We start from the raw sequence: 7,826 nt of genomic DNA on the forward strand, positions 1-7,826 counted from the left end.
CTGTCTTATTCTCAGCTGGCAACTTATTTGTTGAATGTATCAGGTCACTTGTCCTGCAGAGTTTCCACCTGGTGGGTTTTGCTGATTTTATCTCTGCAAAGTCATCTTAATATGTCATTCATCTCCTTGTACTTCTCGTAAGTGCTTGTTAGAGTTACATCCCTGAACAGATTCTCCAGTAGAGTCCTTATGGTGAGCTCCCAGAGAAAATGCTCCCAGAATTCTCAAAAGTTCCTAAGTTTGACTACAGGTCTTATACTTGAGTTCAGTCTGGCAACATATGATACCCTTTACCTATTTTTTTTTTCCTGATGGACTGTCTTAATTATGTTAGTCCATTGTCTCCTGTCAGGAAATTTTTCTGTCAAAAAGTCTAACATTGCTGGCCACAGAGGCACACACCTATAACCCCAGCAACTCAGAAGGCTGAGTCGGGAGGATGGCAAGTTGGAGGCCAGCCCCAGAAACTTAGGGAGACCTTCGAGCAATTTAGTGAGACCCTGTCTCAAAATTTAAAAAAAAAAAAAAAAGGAACTGGGGGGCTGGGTTTGTGACTCAGTGGTAAAGCCCTTGCCTAGTATGTGTGAGGCACTGGGTTTGATCCTCAGCACCACATAAAAATAAATAAATAAAATAAAGGTCCATTGACAACTAAAAACATATTTCTTAAAAAAAGGGACTAAGTATGTAGTTCAGTGGTAAAGTATTCCTGAGTTCAATCCCCAGTACCAAAAATAAAATTAAAATGTAAAGTCATGAAGTCTAATGCCAAAGTTCTTTCTTTTTTTTTTTTTTTCAAGGTACTAGAGATTGAACTTGAGGGTGCTCTATCATGGAGTTATATTCACAACCTTTTTTATTTATTTTGAGTCAGGGTCTCAAAAAGTTTCCCAAGGGCTGGGGAGATAGCTCAGCTGGTAGAGTGCTTGCCTCGCAAGCACAAGACCCTGAGTTCGATCCCCAGTACCGAAAAAAAAAAAAAGTTTCCCAAGATAGCCTCAAACTTGTGATCTTTCTGTGCAGCCTCTAGAGTAACTGGGATTATAGGCATGGCCAACACGCTTAGCTTGTTTTCTTTCCTTAATAACACATGACTTGGTGGTATTGCCTGGATGCCCAAAGAATTATTTTCTTTACCATTAACATCCGCTGACTTTCCTAGTACACATTTCAATGTTGCCCATTCTGCCCCGTTTCCCCATGTCTATGAAGTGACCTTTCAATGTAGAGATCCACACATCCTTTTGTTTAAGGAAACTTGTCTTAAATAGCATATTTCCTCAGGGGTTCTATCGCACCATGTTTCTTTCCTCAAGAACTTCAGGAACTTTGAAACTTCTCTGCCTATTTTCTATATCAAGCATTTCTCAAAATGATGCTTGAACTGATTCTTGGATAAATCGGTGCAACAGGGGAAAGACCAGAAAGGTAAGCATATTCTAGAAAACAGAACTACACGTGCAAGAGCAGAAGAGCTTAATGAGAGTATCCACAGCTCTTTAATGAGTCCAGATATATGGTGAGTATAAAATATGTGGAAGAGAAGTCAAACCAGAGTGACAGGATCCTGCTCACAAAATGCTTTGATGTCAGATAAATGTGTTTTTAATTTTCTTTGAAAGCTAATAAGGGCTTTAAGGTGTGGAAGAATATTTTAGAAATATCGCATTGGTGTCAGCAAAGAGAATGACCTCTGGAATAAAGGGAATTAATTAAAGGCAACAAATCCAAATAAGAAATCATCTCGCTCCAGTTAAAATGGCTACTAAGAAAAAAATAAATAAAAATAATAAATGCTAGATAAAAAAGATGTGGAGAAAGAACTCTTCTACACTGTTGGTGGGAAGGTAGATTAGTAGAGCCCCTATGGAGAACCATACGGAGATTCCTCAAAGAACTAAAATAGATCTACTATATGATCCAGCTATCCCAGTTTTGAGTATATGTTCAAAGGAAATGAAATGAGTATATCCAAGAGATATCTGCACATCCATGTTTATTGTAACACTAGTCACGATAACGATGACGAAGATATGGAATCCACCTAAATGGCCATCAACAGATGAAAATAAAAGAAATTGTAGTACACATATATAATGGACTAGTATTCAACCATAAAAAGGAAGATGTCCTCTAGCAAAATGTATGGAACTAGAGACCATTATGTTAAGCGAAATAAGTTAGACACAGAAAGACAAATACTGTGAGCTCTTTCTCATATGTGAATGCTAAAAAGAAAAGTTGATCTGAATGTAGAATTGATTAGCAGAGTTGGGAAGTGTGGGGAGAGTCAGGCACCAAAACACAGCTGGATAGAAGTGATGTGTCCTAGAGTTCTTAACACAGAGGGGTAACTACAGTTCATAATAACCTCTTACACGTTTTATGAATAACTAGAAGAGAGGAGCTCAAAAGCTTCAAAAACGAAATAATGGATATGTTGAGCACCCAGATTTGATCAGTACATATTCCACACATGTACTGACACATCACACTCTATCTTATGAGTATGTACAAGGATTACATGGTTTTTTGTTTCGTCTTTTGCTTTGGTTGGGAGGTTTTGTTTGTTTGTTTGATACCCAGGATTGAACCTAGGGACACTTAACCACTGAGTCACATCCCCACTGTTAACCCAAATAGTTTGTTTAAATGTTTACGCAGATGAAAATGTCAACTACCCTGATGTGATTGTCACATACTGTATACACATACTGAATTATCACACTGTGGCCCAAAAATTTAATTAATTTTTTAAAAATAGGCAACAGAAAATATAAGCACCTGCTTTGTACCTAAAAGTCCTAAGTGATTAATATGAGCTTTATCATTTATCCTTCGCCATGAGTGTGAGCAGTAGTTTTTACTATTTCCATTTTTCCAGACTAAGCACACACACTGAGATATAATATGTCTCTTCTCTGTTTTTGTTTTTGTTTTTGTTTTGAGGGTGTTTTTTTTGTTTTGTTTTGTTTTGTTTTTTGGACCCAGGGACCTTTAACCACTGAGCCACATCCTCAGCCCTTTTTATTTTTTAATTTTAAGACAGGGTTTCGCCAAGTTGCTGAGGGCCTTGCTAAGTTGCTGAGGCTGACCTCAAACTTGCCATCCTCCTGCCTCAGACTCCCGAGCATCTGGGATTACAGGCCTGTGCCACCCCACCAGGCCAAGACATAACTTGTTTAAGTAAATCATCCATGTCACATCAGAAAAGCCTGGGATCAGAAGCCAATAGCAACTAACTTTAAAACACATGTTAGTTCCATCCACCAGGCTAATACTGGAGTCAACAAGACCAAAAGTGAGGCTAATACACAGATTTTCAAATGGAGTTAAATGGTATCTAGAAACAGTGTGCACAAGGGAAAGGGCTGCACCTCATAGGATGGAGTGAGAGGGAGAAGAAGGCATGTGTGCGGATTCCTGGTTTCAGGTAAAGGGCCCAGTCCAAGCTGTCTCACGCCAGGATGAAAAGCCAAGAGCAGGTAAGAGGAAAGGAGGAGGGAATTGTAGGGAGTGATGTTGGCCAAATTCTTTTGCTACCTTGTGTGCAAGTACAAATACGTAACAACAAATCCTACCGTTATGTACAACTGTAATGCACCAATAAAGAATGTGGGGGGCGGGGAATCGCAGGTAAAAACAGAGGCGACAAATGAAGACTGTTCTCCAAACAAGTTAAGAGAAAAAGGTGAAGTCAGGAGCTATAGAGAAGACGGAGGGAGCTTCGGTTTTGATAGGAAAGACAGCCATAGTGGTACAACTAAAGGCCTGTAGAGAGGCTGAAAATGGGAAATCACAAGTATAGAGTGCTATGATTTGGATTTGGAATGACCCCCCAATTCCATGGTAAAGGTTTAGTCCCCAGCCCATGGCACTGTTGGGAAGTTGTAAACCCCTCGCAAGGCGGGGTCTACTGGGAGGTTTTCCTTCACTGGGAATGTGGGCTTGTGTGACCCTGGCCTCCTTGTCTTGCTCTTTTGGATCCCAACCCTGAAGTGAATATTTTGCCAGGCTCTGCTACCATGATGTGCTGCCTTACCTCAGGCCCAGAAGCAACAAGGTCAACCAAACTTCCAAAACCGTAAGCCAAATAAACCTTCTCTCTCCATAAACTGATTATCTCGGCTATTTGTTACAATAAAGGACAACTGACTGACACAGAAGACAGAGCATAAGGCTCATGAAGAAGTGGTAACAGATGGTAGAGGAAGAGAACGGGATCTAGAACATAAGCAAAGGGATTAATGTCACATGCAAGCAGAAATGTTTTTCCTACTGAGACAGGAAATAAGAAAATATGTTGATCCCCTACCTTGCACAAAACATTACAGTAAGCACTTCCACATACAATACATACACCTTCCAACAGAACATAGCTGCTGATTTTATTTTCTACATTTTACAGATCACATGACAAGTAATTACCAGAGTCAGGAGCTTTAAACCCATGTCTGTTGTGACTATTTCTTGTGTTAGTCTTTTAGGGAGGAATTGTGGTACCAACAAACAACCTTGTTCAAGTTGCCAAACTCTTCCTCACTCTTACCTTGGACAATGCGCTCCCATCGATAATACCCCAACTTCCCACCAGCAAAGCCAATAACAAAGGTTTCTTCCTATTCCAACAAACTCTTACATGAATGGAAATCATATGTTTTGCCCATGCAAATTATTTTCTAATTAAGTATTCAGCTGTAAACCAAAATTGACTTCCACTTCAGGTGTGAAAGATCCCAGGTACGTGAATTCAGATTACCACTATTATCACCACCAAAGCTTAGGAAATATTTTGATAAAAGACTAAAAGTTAATGATACAGTTGAGAGAGTCTTTTTATTGTTCAGAATTTGAATAGTAAATTTGCTAAAGATTTATTTTACTGGGCAATCTTACCACCAAGAGTTACTGAAATAATTTTACTCATGAAATTATTTGTTACATTTTTGGTTCCTCTTTCAGAGTTATTGTATGTGCACACATGTGTGCCTTGTTGCAGAATTTAACATGTATTCTGATTTTACCCAAGAGATTCTTCCAGAGTATGTTATAAAAGACTCTATCAAAATCAAACTGAACATTTATTATGGGTGAAACCAATAAGAACATGTTTCGTAACTCTTCCAGAACTTCTAAACAACTAAACCTTGTATGTCCCAGAAAGCAGAAACCTCTACAGACTTACATCATCTAAAGCAAATCTTAAAAGATGAGGTTAGGGCAACAAAAGGGTAATGAACCATGAAGAACTTGCTCCGAGAGGCACCCTGTTTGAAAAGAGCATTGTCAAACTGACAGAGCATTTGTCTCAGTAAATATTCTTCTTCATTCCTAAGCCATTCAAGCGTGAGGAGGTGAACACAGACAGCAAGCTGAAAGTCTCTAATGAATACTCGTGAAATACACGCTGAGAAACTCCTGTTCTATCTGCTCTTTGTGAAAAACACAAGCTGAAGAGATGGGGTTAAAAACCAGACAGAGACTGCCACTTCCAACTACAATGGACCAGTCTACGGAAAAACGAACCTCTCACCAAGAAAATCTTAGAAAGATGGAATAGACTACAGAAAACATCGTGTTGAAAATATCAAAGCACTCCCAAGGCAACCAAGACTCAAAGAACCACATCGTTGGAGAGAGATAAAACCCACAAAAGTGAACTCAAGTCCACACAGCGGCGCAGGCCTGTAATCCCAGCAACTTGGGAGACTGAGGCAGGAGAATCGTGAGTTCGAAGTCAGCCTCAGCAACTTAGTGAGGCTCCAAGCAACTTAATGAGATCCTGTCTCAAAATTAAAAAATTAAAAGGGCTGAGGATGTAGCTCAGTGGCTAAGTGCCCTGGGTTCAATCCCCAGTACTAAAAAAAGGAAAAAGAGAGAAAATTTCTCAAAAGACTAGAAATGGAATCACTGTATAACCCAGTTATCCCACTCCTTGGTACTTATCCAAAAGAACTAAAACCATCATACTATGGTGATGTAGGCCCATCAGCGTTTATAGCAGCACAACTCACAATTTGCCAAGTTATGGAACCAGCCCAGGTGCCTGTCAACAGTTGAATGGGTAAAGAAAATGTGCTTTATACACAAAATAGAGTTTTACTCAGTCGTGAAGAATGACATGATGACATTTGCCAGTAAATGGATGGAACCGAAGAACATCATGCTAAATGAAATAAGCCAGACTCAGAAAGTTATGGGTCAGATGTTTTCTCTCATATGTGGAAGATAGAGCAAAGCAAGGGAAAAGGAGGTGTGGGAGCCCATGAAAACAGCAGGGAGATCAGTGGAGCAAAGGAAGAGGATTGAGGGAGAAGGAGGAGGGGCAGGAAAGGGAGATTATCGAAGTTATGCTATGTACATATGTGAATACATCACAGTGAATTCCACCTTTATATATGCCTATAAAGTACCAATTTAAAAAACAATAAATACATAGAAAGAAGACCAGTAGAATAGACGAAGGGGGACAGGGGGAGGAGGAGGGCACTGAAGCGGAGCAAATTATATTCCATGCATGTATGATTATGTCAAAATGAACCCCAGTGTAATGTATAACTATGATGCACTAATAAAAACATCTAAAAATCTGAAAAAGACACATGTCCGTGAACTTCAAAACAAAATCTTATGGAGATGATATTTCCTTCTAAACTGATACATGCATTCAACACAATCCAGATGAAAATAGAAGCTAGTGATTTTATATTTGAGAAATTGAAAAGTTGATCATAAAATGCATATGTAAATGTAAAAGCCCCCAAATATTCAAGACAATTTTGGAAACAGTTGAAGGATTCACACTACTAAGAATTAAGACTTCCAGTGCAAAGCCACAGTAACTAAGAGGATGCAGCATGACACAAGAAAGAAAAAATATTCCAACTAAACAGAATAGAGAGTCCAAAGCAAAGTCACATTGATGTGGACACACGGATTTTTCTTTTCTTCTTCTTTTTTTTTTTTTTTTTGGTACAAGGGATTTAACCAAGGAGTGCTTTACCACTGAGCTACATCCTTGGCCCTTTTTATATTTTATTTAGGTGCAGGGTCTCACTAATTTGCTGAAGCTGGCCTTGAACTTGCAATCCTCCTGCCTCAGCCTCCCAAGCCACTGGGATTACAGGCAGGGACCACTGTGCCTAGTGACATGTGGATTTTAACAAAGGTGAGACTTTAGAGATGTGTGAGAAAGGATGATCTTTTTAATAAAAGATGCCACATCACTGGGATTTCAATGTGGAAAACAAATGGTTCTCGACCCTTCCTCACACAATGCACAAAAAGCATCTAGAGGTTTAAAGATCTAAATAGCAAGCAAAAGAATAAAACTTTTACAATAAAACATAGAAAATACTAATGAGCTTGGGGAAACAAAGAGAATAGGAGAAGATATTCCCCAAAATAAATCCTACAGACAATTCTTTTCAAGAATGTTTATACCTAAGTGTGTATACGACCAACATAAAAACATAGACAATACGATTGAACAATGAAAATTCATTTGACCAAAAAAAAGGGACATCCAAAGTGGCAAATAAGCAAATAGATATTCAAGCTTATCAGTCATCAAGAACATTCGAGTTAAAAATTAAAACCTCAGTGATATAACACTGTACGCAGGCAGAAAGGGGAGAAAAAGAGTCCCCGAGCTGCCTGCCACGTGGGTGAGGAGGGAGCCCAGGGAATGCCCGGCTGCCGGGAGCAGGCTCGCTGTGATACCATCAGTAGGGCCGGCCGTGTTTCCCCTAGAGAAGAAATGAAGACCAGACAAGGACTGCGGGACTAAGCAGCAATCCTGAACGACTGGGCTGGAATGAGAAGTC

This window comes from Sciurus carolinensis, chromosome 16, assembly GCF_902686445.1.
Source record: "Sciurus carolinensis chromosome 16, mSciCar1.2, whole genome shotgun sequence".
In the NCBI taxonomy this organism is placed as follows: Eukaryota; Metazoa; Chordata; class Mammalia; order Rodentia; family Sciuridae; genus Sciurus; species Sciurus carolinensis.